General features: G+C 37.0%; 1 non-coding gene across 1 annotated transcript; it reads right to left on the reverse strand.

The window, feature by feature from the left end:
- Positions 1 to 14,512: 14,512 nt before the first annotated feature.
- LOC112804694 (small nucleolar RNA R71) lies at positions 14,513 to 14,619 on the reverse strand. Its single transcript, XR_003203309.1, has one exon. It is a non-coding gene; the product is annotated as a small nucleolar RNA R71 (small nucleolar RNA).
- Between the last annotated feature and the right edge of the window lie 6,028 nt (positions 14,620 to 20,647).

A 20,647-nucleotide genomic window follows, 5' to 3' on the forward strand; every position in this document is an offset into this window, starting at 1 on the left:
TTGGCCATTCAGTCTTTTGATCATTCAGGGGGCTGGCCTCTCGGCCATGCCTGAACCTTTCACTTATGTATTTTCAACGGTGGAGTTTCTACACACCATAGATTAAGGGTGTGGAGCTCTGCTGTACCTCAAGTTTCAATACAATCACTATTATTTTCTACTCAAGTCTCTTTTATTCTTATTCCAAGATATACGTTGCACTTCAACTTGATGAATGTGATGATCTGTGACACTCATCATCATTCTCACCTATGAACACACGTGACTGACAACCACTTCCGTTCTACCTTAGGCCGCACGCATATCTCTTAGATTCCCCAACAGAATCTTCGTGGTATAAGCTAGATAGATGGAAGCATTCATGGGAATCCGGAAAGTCTAACCTTGTTTGTGGTATTCCGAGTAGGATTCTGGGAATCTGGAAAGTCTAACCTTGTCTGTGGTATTCCGAGTAAGATTCCGGTATTGAATGACTGTGACGAGCTTCAAACTCCTGAAGGCTGGGCATTAGTGACAGACGCAAAAGAATCAAGGGATTCTATTCCAACCTGATTGAGAACCGACAGATGATTAGCCGTGCTGTAACAGAGCATAGGACCATTTTCACTGAGAGGATGGGATGTAGCCATTGACAACGGTGATGTCCTACATACAGTTTGCCATGGAAAGTAGTAAGAAGGATTGGATGAATGTAATAAGAAAGTAGAAATTTGAGAGGAGCACAGCATCTCCATACGCCTATCTGAAATTCCCACCATTAATTTACATAAGTATTTCTATCTTAGTTTATTTATCTTTGTTTTTTATTTATTCCATTAATCAAATTTAAACCAATAATCCAATTATACTTGAATCCGCCTGACTGAGATTTACAAGGTGACCATAACTTGCTTCATACCAACAATCTCTGTGGGATCGACCCTTACTCACGTAAGGTATTACTTGGACGACCCAGTACACTTGCTGGTTAAGATGAACGGAGTTGTGTCCACACATAATCAATAGCCATTAAATAAATCTCATGCAAATACAAAGAGGGTCACAATTTCGTCCACCACTTAGCTTTTAAGGAGGAAAGAACTTGGCCAAGAAGGCCGTGACCAGTTTATCCCAAGCGTTCAGGAAAAGGAGTCCAACAATATTCTAGCTCTGTCTTTTACAGCAAAAGGGAAAAGCATAAGCCTGTAGACTTCAGGATCTACTCCATTAGTCTTAATAGTATCACAGATCTACAAGAATTTAGTTAAGAACTGAAAAGGATCTTCTGATGGAAGTCCATGAAACTTGCAGTTCTGTTGCATTAGAGCAACTAGTTGAGGCTTTAGCTCAAAATTGTTTGCTCCAATGGTAGGGATTGAGATGCTTCTTCCATGTAATTTGGAATTTGGTGCAGTAAAGTCACCAAGCACCTTCCTTGCATTATTGTTGTTGGGTTCGGCTGCCATATCCTTTTCCTGTTCGAAAATTTCAGTTAGGTCTTCTTTGGAGTACTGTGCTTTAGCTGCTCTTAGCTTCCTCTTCAAGGTCCTTTCAGGTTCAAGATCAGCTTCAACAAGAATGCCATTTTCCTTGTTCCTACTCATATGAAAGAGAAGAAAACAAAGAAAGAAGAGGAATCCTTTATGTCACAGTATAGAGATTCCTTTATATGAGTAGAAGAAGAAAAGAATAGAAGAAGGAGAAGAGAAAAAATTCGAACACAGAGAAGAAGAGAGGGTTCGGATTTTAAGATGAAGAGAAATGTTAGTAAATGAATAAATAAATAGAAAGAGATGAGAGAGGGGAGTTTTCGAAAATTAACCAAAATAAAAGAAAGATATTAAAGTTAAAATTCGAAAACTATTTTTGAAAAACAGTTAGTGATTTTCGAAAATTGAGAGAAAAAATAAAATTAAAATTAAAATTTGAAACAATTAGTTAATTAAAAGAATTTTGGAAAAGAGGGAGGAAATTTTTGAAAATTAGAGAGATAAAATTAGTTACGTGGTTTTGAAAAAGATAAGAAATAAATAAAAAGTTAATTAGTTAGTTGAAAAAGATTTGAAAATCAATTTTGAAAAGATAAGAAGTTAGAAAAGATTTTTGAAATGAATTTTGAAAAAGATATAATTTGAAAAAGATATTTTGAAAAAGATATGATTGAAAAAGATATTTTGGAAAACGATTTGATTTTTAAAATTAGAATTGATTACTTGACTAACAAGAAACTAAAAGATATGACTCTAGAATTTAAAGATTGAACCTTTCTTAACAAGAAAGTAACAAACTTCAAATTTTTGAATCAATCACATTAATTGTTAGTAAAGTTTTCGAAATTTTGAAAAAAAGATAAGAAAAAGATTTTGAAAATAAATTTTCAAATTTTCGAAAATCATAAAAGAAAAATGAAAAAGATTTGATTTTTGAAAAAGATTTTGAAAAGATAAGATTTTTTTTAAAATTGAAAATTTGACTTGACTTATAAGAAATAGCTAAGTTTTAAAAATTTTTGACTAAGTCAACTCAAATTTTTGAAAATTATGAGCAAAATAAGGAAAAGATATTTTTTTGATTTTTGAATTTTTAATGAGGAGAGAGAAAAACACAAATATGACCCAAAACATGAAAATGCAAGATCAAAACACATAATGCATGCAAGAACACTATGAATGTCAAGATGAACACCAAGAACACTTTGAATGTCAAGATGAACATCAAGAACATATTTTTGAAAAATTTTCAAGAAAAGAAAAAATGCAAGACACGAAACTTAGAAATCTTCAATGCTTAGACACTATGAATGCAAAAATGCATATGAAAAACAACAAAAAACACAAAACAAGAAAATATGAAGATCAAACAAGAAGACTTACCAAGAACAACTTGAAGATCATGAAGAACACCATGCTTGAGTTTTCGGAAAAAAATGCAAAAGTTTTTAAAACATGCAATTGACATCAAACTTAAAAATTGACACTAGACTCAAACAAGAAACACAAAATATTTTTGGTTTTTATGATTTTATTATTTTTTTGTATTTTTTAAATTATTTTTTTAGAAAAACGAAAACAAAGAAAAAAAATTTTTGAAAAAATTTTTTAAAACTTTTTGAAAACAACATAAAGGAAAATTACCTAATCTGAGCAACAAGATGAACCGTCAGTTGTCCAAACTCGAACAATCCCCGGCAATGGCCCCAAAAACTTGATGCACGAAATTCTAATCATCAAAAATGGCGCCAAAAACTTGGTAGCACTCTCAAACGTGAATCACACTTTGTCACAACTCTGCACAACTAACCAGCAAGTGCACTGGGTCGTCCAAGTAATACCTTACGTGAGTAAGGGTCGATCCCACGGAGATTGTTGGTATGAAGCAAGCTATGGTTATCTTGTAAATCTCAGTTAGTCGGATTCAAATGGTTATAATGGTTTTCAAAAATAATAATAAATAAAACATAAAATAAAGATAGAGATACTTATGTAAATCATTGGTGAGAATTTCAGATAAGTGTATGGAGATGCTTTGTCCCTGTTGAATCTCTGCTTTCCTACTACCTTCCTTCAATCCTTCATACTCCTTTCCATGGCAAGCTGTATGTAGGGCATCACTGTTGTCAATGGCTACATCCCATCCTCTCAGTGAAAATGGTCCAAATGCTCTGTCATAGCACGGCTAATCATCTGTTGGTTCTCGATCATGTCGGAATAGAATCCATTGGTTCTTTTGCGTCTGTCACCATGCCCAACAATCGCAAGTTTGAAGCTTGTCACAGTCATTCAATCCATGAATCCTACTCGGAATACCACAGACAAGGTTTAGACTTTCCGGATTCTCAAGAATGGCCGCCAATAATTCTAGCTTATACCACGAAGATTCTGATTAAGGAATCCAAGAGATACTCGCTTGTTCTAAGGTAGAACGGAAGTGGTTGTTAGTCACGCGTTCATAAGGACGGATGATGATGAGTGTCACGGATCATCACATTCATCAGGTTGAAGTGTAGCGAATATCTTAGAATAAGAATAAGCTAAATTGAATATAAAATAGTAGTAATTGCATTAAAACTCGAGGTACAGCAGAGCTCCACACCCTTAATCTATGGTGTGTAGAAACTCCACCGTTGAAAATACATAAGTGATGGTCCAGGCATGGCCGAAGGGCCAGTGGTGCGGTATTTTATAACCCACACTACTAACCGGCAAGTGCACCGGGTCGTACCAAGTAATACCTTACGTGAGTAAGGGTCGATCCCACGAGGATTGATGGATCATGCAACAATAGTGTTTGATAGGCTTAGTTAGGCAAGCAGAAATTGGTTTTGATATTGAGATGTTTAAAAGGTTAAGTTGAAAATATCATAAGGCAGGTACGCAAGTAATTAAGTTAAAAATAAAATATGGGAAAACAGTTAAGGCTTCAGAGTTATCTATTTTTCCGGATTAACTTTTCTTACTAACTATTTTAATTATGTAGGATTTAATTTATGGCAAACTATATGTGACTAGACCCTAATTCCTTAGATCTTCCTAGTCTCCTCTGAAATTCATTGACTACCAATTCCTTGGTCAATTAATTCCAATTAAAGGGTACATGATCAAATTCCAGTTTTCATGCCACAAAAACTCTAATTACCCAAAGAATAAAAGGATTATATGTCACGTATCCCGTTAAATCCAGATAATTAGAATTTAGGAGAAAATATTTTCAAGCTGTTGTTCAAGTATAGAGCTTTTCCAAGTTATACAAGAACTCAAATAGAAAGAGGGTCATACTTCCGTTCCACCCAAATTCATAAGATAAAGAACAAAAACAATTCTTAAATATAAATCCAAAACATAAATTAAAATAGAAAAAGTCCTAAAATCAATCCATACAAATAGACAGAGCTCCTAACCTTAACAGTGGAGGTTTAGTTGCTCATGGAATGTAGAATGTAAATTTGTATAGAATTCCCTAATGGAATCCCTCTAATGTAATGTACCTAATAGAAGAGAAGTCTTCTCTTTTTATAACTAATCCTAATTAATTTAAAATCTAATATTTTAAATCAAGATAATATCTTTTCTTATTTTAAAATCAAATTTGAATTTAAATCAGAATTAACTAACTACTCCGCGTCTTGTAACGTGGGGACCACTTGGCTTCAGTGGATCTGCGCTTAACTTGGGTGCTAAAATGGGGCCCAGAATCCAGCGGTTTCTACGTTTTCTGCACATGGCGCATATCATGCGTACGCGTCAGTCACGTGTACGCGTCGATAGTCTCTTTCGCAAGTCACGCGGACGCCTCGGTCATGCGTCCGCGTCGCTGAGCAAATCTTCAAATCACGCGTACACGTCAGTCACGCGTACGTGTCGCTCCTCGCTGAAATCTCTTTTGATTCTTGAGCTGCAGAAACTCCATCAAATCCAGTTGAATGCTACCTAAAATAAACAAAATTGCAAAAGACTCAAAGTAGCATCCATATTGGCTAAAAGATAATTAATTCTTTATTAAACTCAACAATTTAGATGCAAATTCACTAGGAAAAGATAGGAAAGATGCTCACGCATCACAACACCAAACTTAAACTGTTGCTTGTCCTCAAGCAACCAAAACTAATATAAGCTTAGGATGTGAATTTGCATGAGAATGAGAGTTCGATTAAGCTCATGTCTCTTCTCATAGTGGGGTTTACAACTGCAATCCTGAATAGTTTTGGCATCTACTCTCCTTTGAATCAGAAGAATGTTAATATCATTCGGATTTAGAATCCGGATAATATTATGAATTCTCTGATCTTTTATATTTCAGTTTAATCTTTGAACACAGCAAAATTTACTTTAATTTTTATTTATTTATTTATTTATTCATTTTTTCTTTGGTGCTTTGCACCTTGAGCCTAGCCGTGACTTTAAATGTTTTGTCTCAAGAGTTACTTGACACCGAAACACCACAAGCACTTAACTGGGGAACTCTTTTTGAGTTCTGATTTTTCTTTCAATTACTCCTAGACAGTGGTGTTCAAAGCCTTTGGCATACTCTGTTAAACGCACTTGGTCTTGACTCTAAGTGTTCTGTCTCAAGGATTACTTGACACAATCACACCACAAGCATATGACTAGGAAACAACTCTTTGAGCTTTTAATCATATCCGACCTCCCTAGTCATTGATGCTCAGAGCCTTGGACCTTGCTTTTATTGTTATTTATTTATTTATATAATGATTTTTTCTTTTGCTGTTTCTTTTGCTTCAAGGATTAAATTTTTGTTTATCTTAGAGAAGTCATAATAATTCTCTAAATTCCTGTTCCTTATACATCAAAATCCCTTGATTCAAATTCAAATATGTACTGTTCATATCATGCATTCAAAAATCACAGAAAATACCACCACATTTAAGTAAATAAGACTATTCTTAAAATTAACTCAATTTCTCATGCAATACATCACTTATTTTCTTTTCTTTTTAGATTTAAGTTCAGTGAGTGGTACATGAAACATCTTTTCAGAATTAAAGTAATTAAAAGAAAACTAAACTAGTCCTAGGATTCTAACTAATAAAAGATCATGCAAAAAACAAAGCAAAATAGCAGAAAACCAGAACATAACATCGAAAAAGAGGGGAGGAATAAAAATATGAAAGGAACTCAACCACCTTAGTTATCCTAGCGGTCGTTTTATTCTTCAGGTTGTGCTCCTCAGTGAAGATGATTCGCCTCCCTTTTGGTGCCATAAGAATAAATAGAAAACCTTTAAGCGAAGCGTCAACACCAAACTTAAAGGTTTGCTTGTCCTCAAGCGAATTAGAACTGAAAATAGAAAGAGATAAATATTATGAGGAAAGAAAAATAAAAGGAAAAAGAATAAGAGAGAATTAGGATTGGGAGAGAGAGAGAAAGAAAACTAGGCGACGAACTAGTGTGGCGCAAGCGATGCGAACGCGTGACTAACGCGTTCGCATGGGTCGCGAAATTTCCATAATGACGCGTAAGCATCAAGCACACGTCCGTGTGCCCTGGGTTTTGTGCGATTCACGCGAAGCCAGCCGTGCGCCCGCGCGACTTTCTGTTCGCATGGCTTGGGGGCCAAATTTGCATACGACGCGTTCACGTCATGCATGCGAACGCGCGGATGGCCATATGTGCAATTGACGCGGACGCGTCAGTCACGCGTCCGCGTGACCAAATTTGTGCTTTTAACACACTTCTTGCCCCCAGGCAGCACAACTCTCTGCCCAAACACTCTTTTACGTCGATTTTGCAGGTCACGTGTCCGCGTCAGTGGCGCGCCTGCGTGGATGGCAAAAATCACAAACGATGCGAATGCGTGGGGTACGCGATCGCGTGGGCTTGGTTGTGCAAAAGGCTCCATTCAGGCGCCACTCCCGCATAACTCTCTGTTCATTTTTATTTTTCACGCACACCCCTCTGACGCGTATGCGTCAGCGACGCTTGCGCGTCGTGTGCACATTTTTTTATTTTTTATTTTTTTTGTAGCTTGAGGTGTTCGGTTCCTGTGATAAAAATATCTGCATGATCAGAAAATTAGTAACAACTCAATAAAAATAAAATAAATGAGAAAATAACTAAGGATACGAAAAAGAATGATCATACCACGGTGGGTTGTCTCCCACCAAGCACTTTTAGTTAAAGTCCTTAAGTTAGACATGTGGTGAGCTCCTTGTCATGGTGGCTTGTGCTTGTACTGATCCAGGAATCTCCACCAATGTTTGTAATTCCAATGGTCACCGAGATCCCAAACTAGGCGCCTAACACCTTTGAGCAAGTTGAAGCAAGTGACAAGGCCCAATGGGTGTTGGTTGTGAGAATGAATTCCAGGGTCCCAAATCTTGTTTTTACACCCGTCTTCTTGTGTATCACCATTGTTCTCGCCGGGTAGCAAGCGGTCGGAATTCTCACAGAGGCATCTAAACAACCTTCTAGATCCATTCAATTGAGCTCTACACCAATCATTACACTTCAATTTGGAGCATGCAACCATATTGAACCTTGCTTGACAACTCTTGCCACTAACCATCTTCCTTTTACTCTTAATGCCACAAAGAGCTTTAAGTTGACCATCCGTCTCTAGTAGCCCATATTCAAGTGGGAAAGTAAAGGTTAAGGTAGGAATTTTATCCACTTGAATGTTGTATTGGATGGTGATGGCTTTGGGAGAGGTCTTGCAAGCTCCACTTCCTTGTGTTCTTCTTTGAATTCTTCCACTTCTTTGTAAGCTTCCTCAATTTCAACCTTTTCCTCTTGGTAGTTTTCTTCTAATTCAATCTCTTCTTCATTGCTTACCAAGGGCATGGGAGGTTGTGCATCTTCCTCCTTTGTGGGTGCATCTTCCTCTTTTGTTTTTGCATCTTCCTTTTCTTCCATGTGTGAGGATGGAAAGTTCTCTAGTTCATTGGAGTATAAACTCCTTTGATTGATTTCCTCACTTTCTTCCATAAGATCTTGCATTATATCTCTTGGGAAAGAATTTGCTTGCTCCTCTTCCTGTGACTTGATAATTGACTGCACATGTTTCTCTATATTTTTGACACTTGTCTTTATATCATGTAGGCATTCTTTCATGAGGAGCTCAAGATCTGATGGTATTTGAGATGAATAAGGAGATTGTGGCTCTTGATATTCATAAGAAGAAGGTGATGGTTCTTGATAAGTGTAAAAAGAGGATGGTTCTTGGTATGAATAGGGAGATGGTGGCTCTTGATATGGGTAGAAAGGTAGTGGTTCTTGGTATGGATATGAAGATGGTGGTTCTTGATATGAATATGGAGATGGTGGTTCTTGATAGTTGGAATATGGAGCATTGAGGTTTCTTTGGTTTTGACTTTGCCAACCAAAATTTGGATAGCTCCTCCATCCACCATAATATGAATCACTACTCGGATGTGAGTAGTAACCCATGTGATCTCTCTCCATTATTTTTTTCTTAGCACAAAACACCAAAAAGGATTAAACGCACCATGTGGTAAACAGGAAAGCAAAAAAGAAAGAACAGAATTCAAAGAATTAAAATAAAACTACTAGGAAACACCAAACTTAATTTCGAAAATTAAGAAAAATATTGGTGCTATTTATTTATTAAATTTTTTTATAAAATAAATCAAAATATTGTTTTTCGAAAATTTAAAATTTAATTAAAATAAATTTTATTATTATTATTATTATTATTATTATTTTTTAAATCAAGTAATAAAAGAAAAAAAAGTTAAAAGAAACAGGGGAAGGGGGGAGTAAACGAAAAGGAAAAGTAAAGAGAAAAAAATATAACGTAAAGGACAAAAGGAAAAAAATTAACGTAAAGAAAAAAATAACGTAATTTTTTTTTAAATTTAAAGCAAATTTTTTTAAATAAAATTAAAACTAAAACGCCTAACCTAAGCAATCAAACAACTAATAGTTGTTAATCACAGTCAATCCCCGGCAACGGCGCCAAAAATTTGGTGCGGTATTTTATAATCCACTCTACTAACCGGCAAGTGCACTGGATCAAGCAACAATAGTGTTTGATAGGCTTAGTTAGGCAAGTAGAAATTGGTTTTGATATTGAGATGTTTAAAAGGTTAAGTTGAAAATATCATAAGGCAGGTATGCAAGTAATTAAGTTAAAAATAAAATATGGGAAAACAGTTAAGGCTTCAGAGTTATCTATTTTTCCGGATTAACTTTTCTTACTAACTATTTTAATTATGTAGGATTTAATTTATGGCAAACTATATGTGACTAGAGCCTAATTCCTTAGACCTTCCTAGTCTCCTCTAAAATTCATTAACTGCCAATTCCTTGGTCAATTAATTCCAATTAAAGGGTGCATGATCAAATTCCAGTTTGCATGCCACAAAAACTCTAATTACCCAAAGAATAAAAGGATTATATGTCACGTATCTCGTTAAATCCAGATAATTAGAATTTAGGAGAAAATATTTTCAAGCTGTTGTTCAAGTATAGAGCTTTTCCAAGTTATACAAGAACTCAAACAGAAAGAGGGTCATACTTCCGTTCCACCCAAATTCATAAGATAAAGAACGAAAACAATTCTTAAATATAAATCCAAAACATAAATTAAAATAGAAAAAGTAATAAAATCAATCCATACAAATAGACAGAGCTCCTAACCTTAACAGTGGAGGTTTAGTTGCTCATGGAATGTAGAATGTAAATTTGTATAGAATTCCCTAATGGAATCCCTCTAATGTAATGTACCTAATAGGAGAGAAGTCTTCTCTTTTTATAACTAATCCTAATTAATTTAAAATCTAATATTTTAAATTAAGATAATATCTTTTCTTATTTTAAAATAAAATTTGAATTTAAATCAGAATTAACTAACTACTCCGTGTCTTGTAACGTGGGGACCACTTGGCTTCAGTGGATCTGCACCTAACTTGGGTGCTAAAATGGGGCCAGAAATCACCCCCCAGCGGTTTCTATGTTTTCTGCACGTGGTGCATGTCACGCGTACCCGTCAGTCAAGCGTACGCGTCGATAGTCTCTTTCGCAAGTCACACAGACGCGTCGGTCATGCGTCCGCGTCGCTGAGCAAATCTTCAAATCATGCGTACGCGTCGCTCCTCGCTGAAATCTCTTTTGATTCTTGAGCTGCAGAAACTCCATCAAATCCAGTCGAATGCTACCTAAAATGAACAAAATTGCAAAAGACTCAAAGTAGCATTGATGAGCGGATAATTTATACAGTTTTTGGCATTTTTTAGGTAGTTTTTAGTAAGTTCAAGCTACTTTTAGGGATGTTTTCATTAGTTTTTATGTTAAATTCATATTTCTGGACATTACTATGAGTTTGTGTGTTTTCTGTGATTTCAGGTAATTTCTGGCTGAAATTGAGGGACTTGAGCAAAACTCTGATAAGGAGGCTGACAAAGGACTGCTGATGCTGTTGGAATCTGACCTCCCTGCACTCGAAATGGCTTTTCTGGAGCTAATGAACTCCAAATGGCGCGTTTTCAACGACGTTGGAAAGTAGACATCTAGAGATTTCCAGCAATATATAATAGTCCATACTTTATTCTGGAATTGACGACGTAGAATGGCGCTCAACGCCAAGTACATGCTGCTGTCTGGAGTTAAACGCCAGAAACACGTCACGACCCGGAGTTGAACGCCCAAAACACGTTACAACTTGGCGTTCAACTCCAAGAAAAGCCTAAGCTCGTGGATAGATCAAGCTCAGCCCAAGCACACACTAAGTGGGCCCCAGAAGTGAATTTATGCATCAATTACTTACTCATGTAAAACCTAGTAGCTAGTTTAGTATAAATAGAACACTTAACTATTGTATTAGTCGTCTTTTGACCACGTTTCATCTTTGGTCTCAGTTTTGTTTTATTCTTTATCTTAGGAGGCTATTGATCACGTTTAAGGGGGGCCGGCCACTCGGCCATGCCTGAACCTTTCACTTATGTATTTTCAACGGTGGAGTTTCTGCACACCATAGATTAAGGGTGTGGAGCTTTGCTGTACCTCAAGTTTCAATACAATTACCATTACTTTCTATTCAATTCTCTTACGTTGCACTTCAACTTGATGAATGTGATGATCCATGACACTCATAATCATTCTCACCTATGAACGCGCGTGACTGACAACCACTTCCGTTCTACCTTAGGCCGGGCGCATATCTCTTAGATTCCCCAATAGAATCTTCGTGGTATAAGCTAGATAGATGGCGGCATTCATGGGAATCCGGAAAGTCTAACCTTGTCTGTGGTATTCCGAGTAGGATTCCGGGAATCTGGAAAGTCTAACCTTGTCTGTGGTATTCCGAGTAAGATTCAGGTATTGAATGACTGTGACAAGCTTCAAACTCCTGAAGGCTGGGCGTTAGTGACAGACGCAAAAGAATCAATGGATTCTATTCCAACTTGATTGAGAACCGACAGATGATTAGCCGTGCTGTGACAGAGCATTTGGACCATTTTCACTGAGAGGATGGGATGTAGCCATTGTCAAGGGTAATGCCTCCAGACGATTAGCCATGCAGTGACAGCGCATAGGACCATTTTCCCGAGAGGATTAAAAGTAGCCATTGACGATGGTGATGCCCTACATACAGCTTGCCATGGAAAGGAGTAAGAAGGATTGGATGAATGTAATAAGAAAGTAGAGATTCAAGAGGAGCACAGCATCTCCATACGCCTATCTGAAATTCCCATATTGATTTACATAAGTATTTCTATCTTATTTTATTTCTTTTTATTATTAATTTTCGAAATCCATAACCATTTAATCTGCCTAACTGAGATTTACAAGGTGACCATAGCTTGCTTCATACCAACATTCTCTGTGGGATCGACCCTTACTCACGTAAGGTATTACTTGGATGACCAGTACACTTGCTGGTTAAGTTGAACGTAGTTGTGATCACATATGCCAAAGAGCCATTAAATAAATCTCATGCAAATACAAAGACGGTCACAATTTCGTCCACCAAGTTTTTGGCGCCGTTGCCGGGGATTGTTCGAGTTTGGACAACTGACGGTTCATCTTGTTGCTCAGATTAGGTAATTTTCTTTTTATTTTCTTTTCAAAAAGTTTTCAAAATATTTCTTTTATTTTCGTTTTTCTAAAAGAATATTTTCGAAAAAATAAAATAAAAATACAAAAAAATTAGAAAATCATAAAAATAAAAAATATTTTGCGTTTCTTGTTTGAGTCTTGAGTCAATTTTTAAGTTTGGTGTCAATTGCATGCTTTAAAAATTTTTTCTTGCATTTTTTCGAAAAATTCATGCATTCATAGTGTTCTTCATGATCTTCAAGTTGTTCTTAGTAAGTCTTCTTGTTTGATCTTGATGATTTCTTGTTTTGTGTTGTTTGTTGTTTTCCATATGCATTTTTCGTTTGTTAGAGTCCATGCATTAAAGCTTTCTAAGTTTGGTGTCTTGCATGTTTTCTTTGCATCAAAAATTTTTCAAAAATATGTTCTTGATGTTCATCATGATCTTCAAAGTGTTCTTGGTGTTCATCTTGACATTCATAGTGTTCTTGCATGCATCATTGGTTTTGATCCAAAATTTTTTTGTTTTGGGTCATTTTTGTGTTTTTCTCTCTCATCATAAAAAATTCAAAAAAATATCTTTTCCTTATTTTTCTCCAAATTTTCGAAAATTTGAGTTGACTTAGTCAAAAATTTTTAAAATTAGTTGTTTCTTACAAGTCAAGTCAAATTTTCAATTTTAAAAATCTTATCTTTTCACAATCTTTTTCAAAAATCATATCTTTTCAATTTTATCTTTGTTTTTCAAAAATTTTCAAAAATCTTTTTCAAATTATTTTCAAAATCTTTTTCTTATCTTTATATCAAATTTTCGAAATTACACTAACAATTAATGTGATTGATTCAAAAAATTTGAAGTTTGTTACTTTCTTGGTAAGAAAGGTTCAATCTTTAAGTTCTAGAATCTTATCTTGTAGTTTCTTGTTAGTGAAGTAATTTTAAATTTTTAAATTAAATCTTTTTATCTTTTATCTTATCTTTTTCAAAATTTTATCTTTTTCAAAAATTTGATTTTAAAATATCTTATCTAACTTCTTATCTTCTTATCTTTTCAAATTTGATTTTAATATCTTTTTCAACTAACTCTTTGACTTTTTGTTTGTTTCTTATCTTTTTCAAAACCAACTAACTACCTATCCCTCTCTAATTTTCGAAAATACCTCTCTCTTTTTCAAAAATTCTTTTTAATTGTTTTAAATTTAAATTTTAATCATATCTTATCTTTAATTTTCGAAAATCACCAACCACTTTTTCAAAAATTATTTTCGAAATTCTCTATCTCTTTTCTTATTCTATCTAATTATTTATTTACTAACACTTCTCTTCACCTCTCCTCATCTAAAAATCCGAACCCAATCTATCCCTTGTGTTTGGATTCTTCACTTTTCTTTCTTCTATCCCCTTCTTTTTCTACTAACATAAAGGAATCTCTATACTGTGACATAGAGGATTCCTCTTTCTTTTCTTGTTTTCTTCTATTTCATATGAGCAGGGACAAGGAAAAAGGCACTCTTGTTGAAATTGATCCTGAACCTGAAAGGACTTTGAAGAGGAAACTAAGAGAAGCTAAATTACAACAATCTAGAAGTAACCTTTCAGAAAATTTCGAACAAGAGAAGGAGATGGCAGCCGAACCTAATAATGATAATGCAAGAAGGATGCTTGGTGACTTTACCAAGCCCACGTCCAAATTTGATGGAAGAAACATCTCCATTCCTGCCATTGGAGCCAATAATTTTGAGCTTAAGCCTCAATTAGTTGCCTTAATGCAACAAAACTGCAAGTTTTATGGACTTCCATCTGAAGATCCTTATCAGTTTTTAACTAAGTTTTTGCAGATTTGTGAGACTGTAAAGATGAATGGAGTAGATCCTGAAGTCTACAGACTCATGCTTTTCCCTTTTGCAGTAAGAGACAGAGCTAGAACATGGTTGGATTCACAACCTAAGGATAGCCTGGACTCATGGGATAAGCTGGTCACAGCTTTCTTGGATAAATTCTTTCCTCCTCAAAAGCTGAGCAAGCTTAGAGTGGATGTTTAGACCTTCAAACAAAAAGATGGTGAATCCCTCTATGAAGCTTGGGAAAGATACAAGCAGTTAACCAAAAGGTGTCCATCTGATATGTTTTCAGAATGGACCATATTAGATATATTCTATTATGGTCTATCTGAATTTTCAAAAATGTCATTGGACCATTCTGCAGGTGGATCCATTCACCTAAAGAAAACACCTGCAGAAGCTTAAGAGCTTATTGACATGGTTGCAAATAACCAATTCATGTACACTTCTGAGAGGAATTCCATTAATAATGGGACGCCTCAAAGGAAGGGAGTTCTTGAAATTGATGCTCTGAATGCCATATTGGCTCAGAACAAAGTGTTGACTCAGCAAGTCAACATGATCTCTCAAAGTCTGAATGGATGGCAAAATGCATCCAACAGTACTAAAGAGGCAGCTTCTGAAGAAGCTTATGATCCTGAGAATCCTGCAATAGCAGAGGTAAATTACATGGGTGAACCTTATGGAAACACCTATAATTCATCATGGAGAAATCATCCAAATTTCTCATGGAAGGATCAACAAAAGCCTCAACAAGGCTTTAGCAATGGTGGACGCAATAGGCTGAGCAATAGCAAGCCTTTTCCATCATCTTCTCAGCAACAGACAGAGAATTCTGAACAAAACACTTCTAATTTAGCCAATTTAGTCTTTGATCTGTCAAAGGCCACTTTCAGTTTCATGAGTGAAACAAGATCCTCCATCAGAAATTTGGAGGCACAAGTGGGCCAGCTGAGTAAGAAAGTCATTGAAACTCCTCCCAGTATTCTCCCAAGCAATACAGAAGAGAATCCAAAAGGAGAGTGCAAGGCCATTGATTTAATCAATATGGCCGAATGCACAAGGGAGGAGGAGAACGAAAATTCTAGTGAGGAGGACCTCCTGGGACGTATCTCAAGCAAGAGGGAGTTTCCTATTAAGGATCCAAAGGAATCTGAGGCTCAAATAGAGACCATAGAGATTCCATTAAATCTCCTTCTGCCATTCATGAGCTCTGAAGACTATTCTTCCTCTGAAGAGGATGAAGATGTGACTGGAGAGCAAGTTGCTCAATATTTAGGAGCTATCATGAAGCTGAATACCAAGTTGTTTGGTAATGAGACTTGGGAAAGTGAACCTCCCTTGCTCATTAGTGAACTAGATACCTGGATTCAGCAAATTTTACCTCAAAAGAAACAAGATCCTGGCAAATTCTTAATACCTTGTACCATAGGCACATTGACCTTTGAAAAAGCTCTATATGATCTGGGGTCAGGGATAAATCTTATGCCACTCTTTGTAATGGAGAAGTTGGAGATCATTGAGGTACAACCTGCCTTGTTCTCATTACAATTGGCAGACAAGTCATTGAGACAAGCTTATGGAATAGTAGAGGACGTGTTAGTAAAGGTTGAAGGCCTTTACATCCCTGCTGATTTCATAATCTTAGACACTAGGAAAGAAGAGGATGAGTGTATCATCCTGGGAAGACCTTTCCTAGCCGCAACAGGAGCTATGATAGATGTCAACAGAGGTGAATTAGTCCTTCAATTGAATGGGGACTACCTTGTGTTTAAGGCACATGGCCATCCCTCTGTGATAAAGGAGAGTAAGCATGAAGAGCTTCTCTCAGTTCAGAGTCAAGAAGAGCCCCCACAGTCAAACTCTAAGTTTGGTGTTGGGAGGCCACAGTCAAACACTAAGTTTGGTATTAAGACCCCATATCCAAACTCTAAGTTTGGTGTTGGGACTATACAACATCGACCTGATCACCTTTGTGGCTCCATGAGAGCACAATGTCAAGCTATTGACATTAAAGAAGCGCTTGTTGGGAGGCAACCCAATTTTTATTTATCTAATTTTTATTTTATTTTATTGTTATTTTGTGTTTTATTAGGTACATGATCATGAGGAGTCACGAAAATTCATAAAAATTAAAAACAGAATAAAAAATAGCAGAAAAAAATTCGCACCCTGGAGGAAGGACAGACTGGCGTTCAACGCCAGTAAGGAACATCTGGCTGGCGTTCAACGCCAGAACAGAGCATGAATCTGGCGCTGAACGCCAGAAACAAGCAACATTCTGGCGTTTGAACACCAAGAATGTGCCTTGAGGAAAGCTGGCGCTGAACGCTAGTAACAAGCATGAAACTGGCGTTCAACGCCAGAAACATGCTACATATGGGCGTTGAACGCCCAGAACATGCTTTACATGGGCGTTGAACGCCCAGAACGTGCATCACCTCGGCGTTTAAATGCCAGAATGGTATGCAAAGGCATTTTACATGCCTATTTGGTGCAGGGATGTAATTCCTTGACACCTCAGTATCTGTGGACCCCACAGGATCCTCACCTAACTTATTCCCACCTTACCTCCTAATCCTATTTCACTCTTCCCCATGTCACACTTCCCATCAACTTCAATCTCTCTTCCCAATTACCCCCTTCACCACTCACATCCATCCACTCTTCCCCAAAAACCCCACCTACCTTCAAAATTCAAAAACACTTTCCCACCCAAACCCACCCTAAATGGCCGAACCTACCCTCTCCCATTTTCCTATATAAACCCCTCCATTCCACTTCCTTTTCACACAACACAACCCTCTCTTCTATACCTTGGCCGAAACCCACACTTCACCTTCTCCTCAATATTTTCTTCTTCTTCTTCTTCTCTTCTTTCTTCTCTTGCTCGAGGGCGAGCAATATTTTAAGTTTGGTATGGTAAAAGCATAAGCTTTTTTGTTTTTCCATTACCATCAATGGCACCTAAGGCCGGAGAATCCTCTAGAAAAGGAAAAGGGAAGACAAAAGCTTCCACCTCTGAGTCATGGGAGATGGAAAGATTCATCTCCAAAAGCCATCAAGACCACTTCTATGATGTTGTGGCAAAGACGAAGGTGATCCCTGAGGTCCATTTCAAGCTCAAGAAAAATGAGTACCCGGAGATCCGACATGAGATCCGAAGAAGAGGTTGGGAAGTCTTAACCAACCCCATGCAACAAGTCGGAATCCTAATGGTTCAAGAGTTCTATGCCAATGCATAGATCACTAGGAACCATGATCAAAGTATGAACCCGAATCCAAAGAATTATCTCACAATGGTTTGGGGGAAATACTTAGATTTTAGTCCGGAAAATGTGAGGTTGGTGTTTCACTTGCCCATGATGCAAAGAGATGAACGCCCTTACACTAGAAGGGTCAACTTTAATCAAAGGTTGGACCAAGTCCTACTGGACATATGTGTGGAAGGAGCTCAATGGAAAAGAGACTCCAAAGGCAAGCCAGTTCAACTAAGAGGGCTGGACCTCAAGCCTGTAGCTAGAGGATGGTTGGAGTTCATTCAACGCTCCATCATTCCCACTAGCAACCGATCTGAAGTTACTGTGGATCGGGCCATCATGATTCATAGCATCATGATTGGAGAGGAAGTAGAAGTTCATGAAGTCATCTCCAATGAATTCTACAAAATAGTGGAAAGGCCCTCTACCATGGCAAGGCTAGCTTTTCCTCACCTTATTTGCCATCTATGTTACTTAGCTGGAGTTATCATAGAAGGAGACATCCCCATTGAAGAGGATAAGCCCATCACCAAAAAGAGGATGGAGCAAGCAAGAGAGACCCTCCACGGATCTCAAGAGATGCATGAGGAAGCTCATCATCAAGAAATCCCTGAGATGCCTCAAGGGATGCACTTTTCTCCCAACAACTATTGGGAACAACTCAACACTTCCTTAGAAGATTTGAGCCACAATGTGGAACAATTAAGGATGGAACATCATGAGCACTCCATCATTCTCCATGAAATAAGAGAAGATCAAAGAGTAATGAGGGAGGAGCAACAAAGGCAAGGAAGGGACATAGAAGAGCTTAAGGACATTGTTGGACCTTCAAGAAGAAGACGCCACTAAGGTGGATTCATTCCTTGTTCTAATTTCTTTCTGCTTTTCGGTTTTTATGTTGTATGTTCATTTATGTTTTGTGTCTCTACTTCATGATCATTGGTGTTTAGTAACTATGTCTTAAAGTTATGAATAATTCCATTAATCCTTCACCTTTCTTAAATGAAAAATGTTTTAATTCAAAAGAACAAGAAGTACATGAATTTCGAGTTTATCCTTGAATTTAATTTAATTATATTGATGTGGTGACAATACTTTTTGTTTTCTGAATGAATGCTTGAACAGTGCATATTTTTGATCTTGTTGTTTATGAATGTTAAAATTGTTGGCTCTTGAAAGAATGATGAACAAAGAGAAATGTTATTGATAATCTGAAAAATCATAAAATTGATTCTTGAAGCAAGAAAAAGCAGTGAAAAAAAAAAAGAAAAGCTTGCGAAAAAAATGGCGAAAAAATAGAAAGAAAAAGAAAAAGCAAGCAGAAAATGCCAATAGCCCTTAAAACCAAAAGGCAAGGGTAAAAAGGATCCAAGGCTTTGAGCATCAATGGATAGGAGGGCCCAAGGAAATAAAATCCAGGCCTAAGCGGCTAAATCAAGCTGTCCCTAACCATGTGCTTGTGTCATGAAGGTCCAAGTGAAAAGCTTGAGACTGAGTGGTTAAAGTCGTGATCCAAAGCAAAAAGAGTGAGTTTAAGAGCTCTGGACACCTCTAACTGGGGACTCTAGCAAAAGCTGAGTCACAATCTGAAAAGGTTCACCCAGTCATGTGTCTGTGGCATTTATGTATCCGGTGGTAATACTGGAAAACAAAGTGCTTAGGGCCACGGCCAAGACTCATAAGTAGCTGTGTTCAAGAATCAACATACTTAACTAGGATAATCAATAACACTATCTAAAATTCTAAGTTCCTAGAGAAGCCAATCATTCTAAACTTCAAGGGAAAAAGTGAGATGCCAAAACTGTTCAGAAGCAAAAAGCTACAAGTCCCGCTCATCTAATTATAATTAATATTCATTGATATTCTGGAATTTATAGTATATTCTCTTCTTTTTATCCTATTTGATTTTCAGTTGCTTGGGGACAAGCAACAATTTAAGTTTGGTGTTGTGATGAGCGGATAATTTATACGCTTTTTGGCATTCTTTTTAGGTAGTTTTTAGTAAGTTCAAGCTACTTTTAGGGATGTTTTCATTAGTTTTTATGTTAAATTCACATTTCTGGATATTATTATGAGTTTGTGTGTTTTTCTGTGATTTCAGGTAATTTCTGGCTGAAATTGAGGGACTTGAGCAAAACTCTGATAAGGAGGCTGACAAAGGACTGCTGATGCTGTTGGAATCTGACCTCCCTGCACTCGAAATGGATTTTCTTGAGCTACAGAACTCCAAATGGCACGTTCTCAACGGCGTTGGAAAGCAGACATCCAGGGATTTCCAGCAATATATAATAGTTCATACTTTATTCGGGAATTGACGATGTAGAATGGCGCTCAACGCCAAGTACATGCTGCTGTCTGGAGTTAAACGCCAAAAACAGGTTACGACCCGGAGTTGAACGCCCAAAACACGTTACAACTTGGCGTTCAACTCCAAGAAAAGCCTCAGCTCGTGGATAGATCATGCTCAGCCCAAGCACACACCAAGTGGGCCCCGGAAGTAAATTTATGCATCAATTACTTACTCATGTAAACCCTAGTAGCTAGTTTAGTATAAATAGAACACTTAACTATTGTATTAGTCGTCTTTTGACCACGTTTCATCTTTGGTCTCAGTTTTGTTTTATTCTTTATCTTAGGAGGCTATTGATCACGTTTAAGGGGGACTGGCCACTCGGCCATGCCTGAACCTTTCACTTATGTATTTTCAACGGTGGAGTTTCTGCACACCATAGATTAAGGGTGTGGAGCTCTACTGTACCTCAAGTTTCAATACAATTACCATTACTTTCTATTCAATTCTCTTTTATTCTTATTCCAAGATATACGTTGCACTTCAACTTGATGAATGTGATGATCCGTGACACTCATCATCATTCTTACCTATGAACGCGCGTGACACTCCGGGTCGTGACGTGTTTCTGGCGTTTAACTCCAGACAGCAGCATGTACTTGGCGTTGAGCGCCATTCTACGTCGTCAATTCCCGAATAAAGTATAAACCATTATATATTGCTGGAAAGCTCTAGATGTCTACTTTCCAATGCCATTCAGAGTGC

The sequence above is a fragment of the Arachis hypogaea genome, chromosome 5, assembly GCF_003086295.3.
Source record: "Arachis hypogaea cultivar Tifrunner chromosome 5, arahy.Tifrunner.gnm2.J5K5, whole genome shotgun sequence".
NCBI classification, from domain to species: domain Eukaryota; kingdom Viridiplantae; phylum Streptophyta; class Magnoliopsida; order Fabales; family Fabaceae; genus Arachis; species Arachis hypogaea.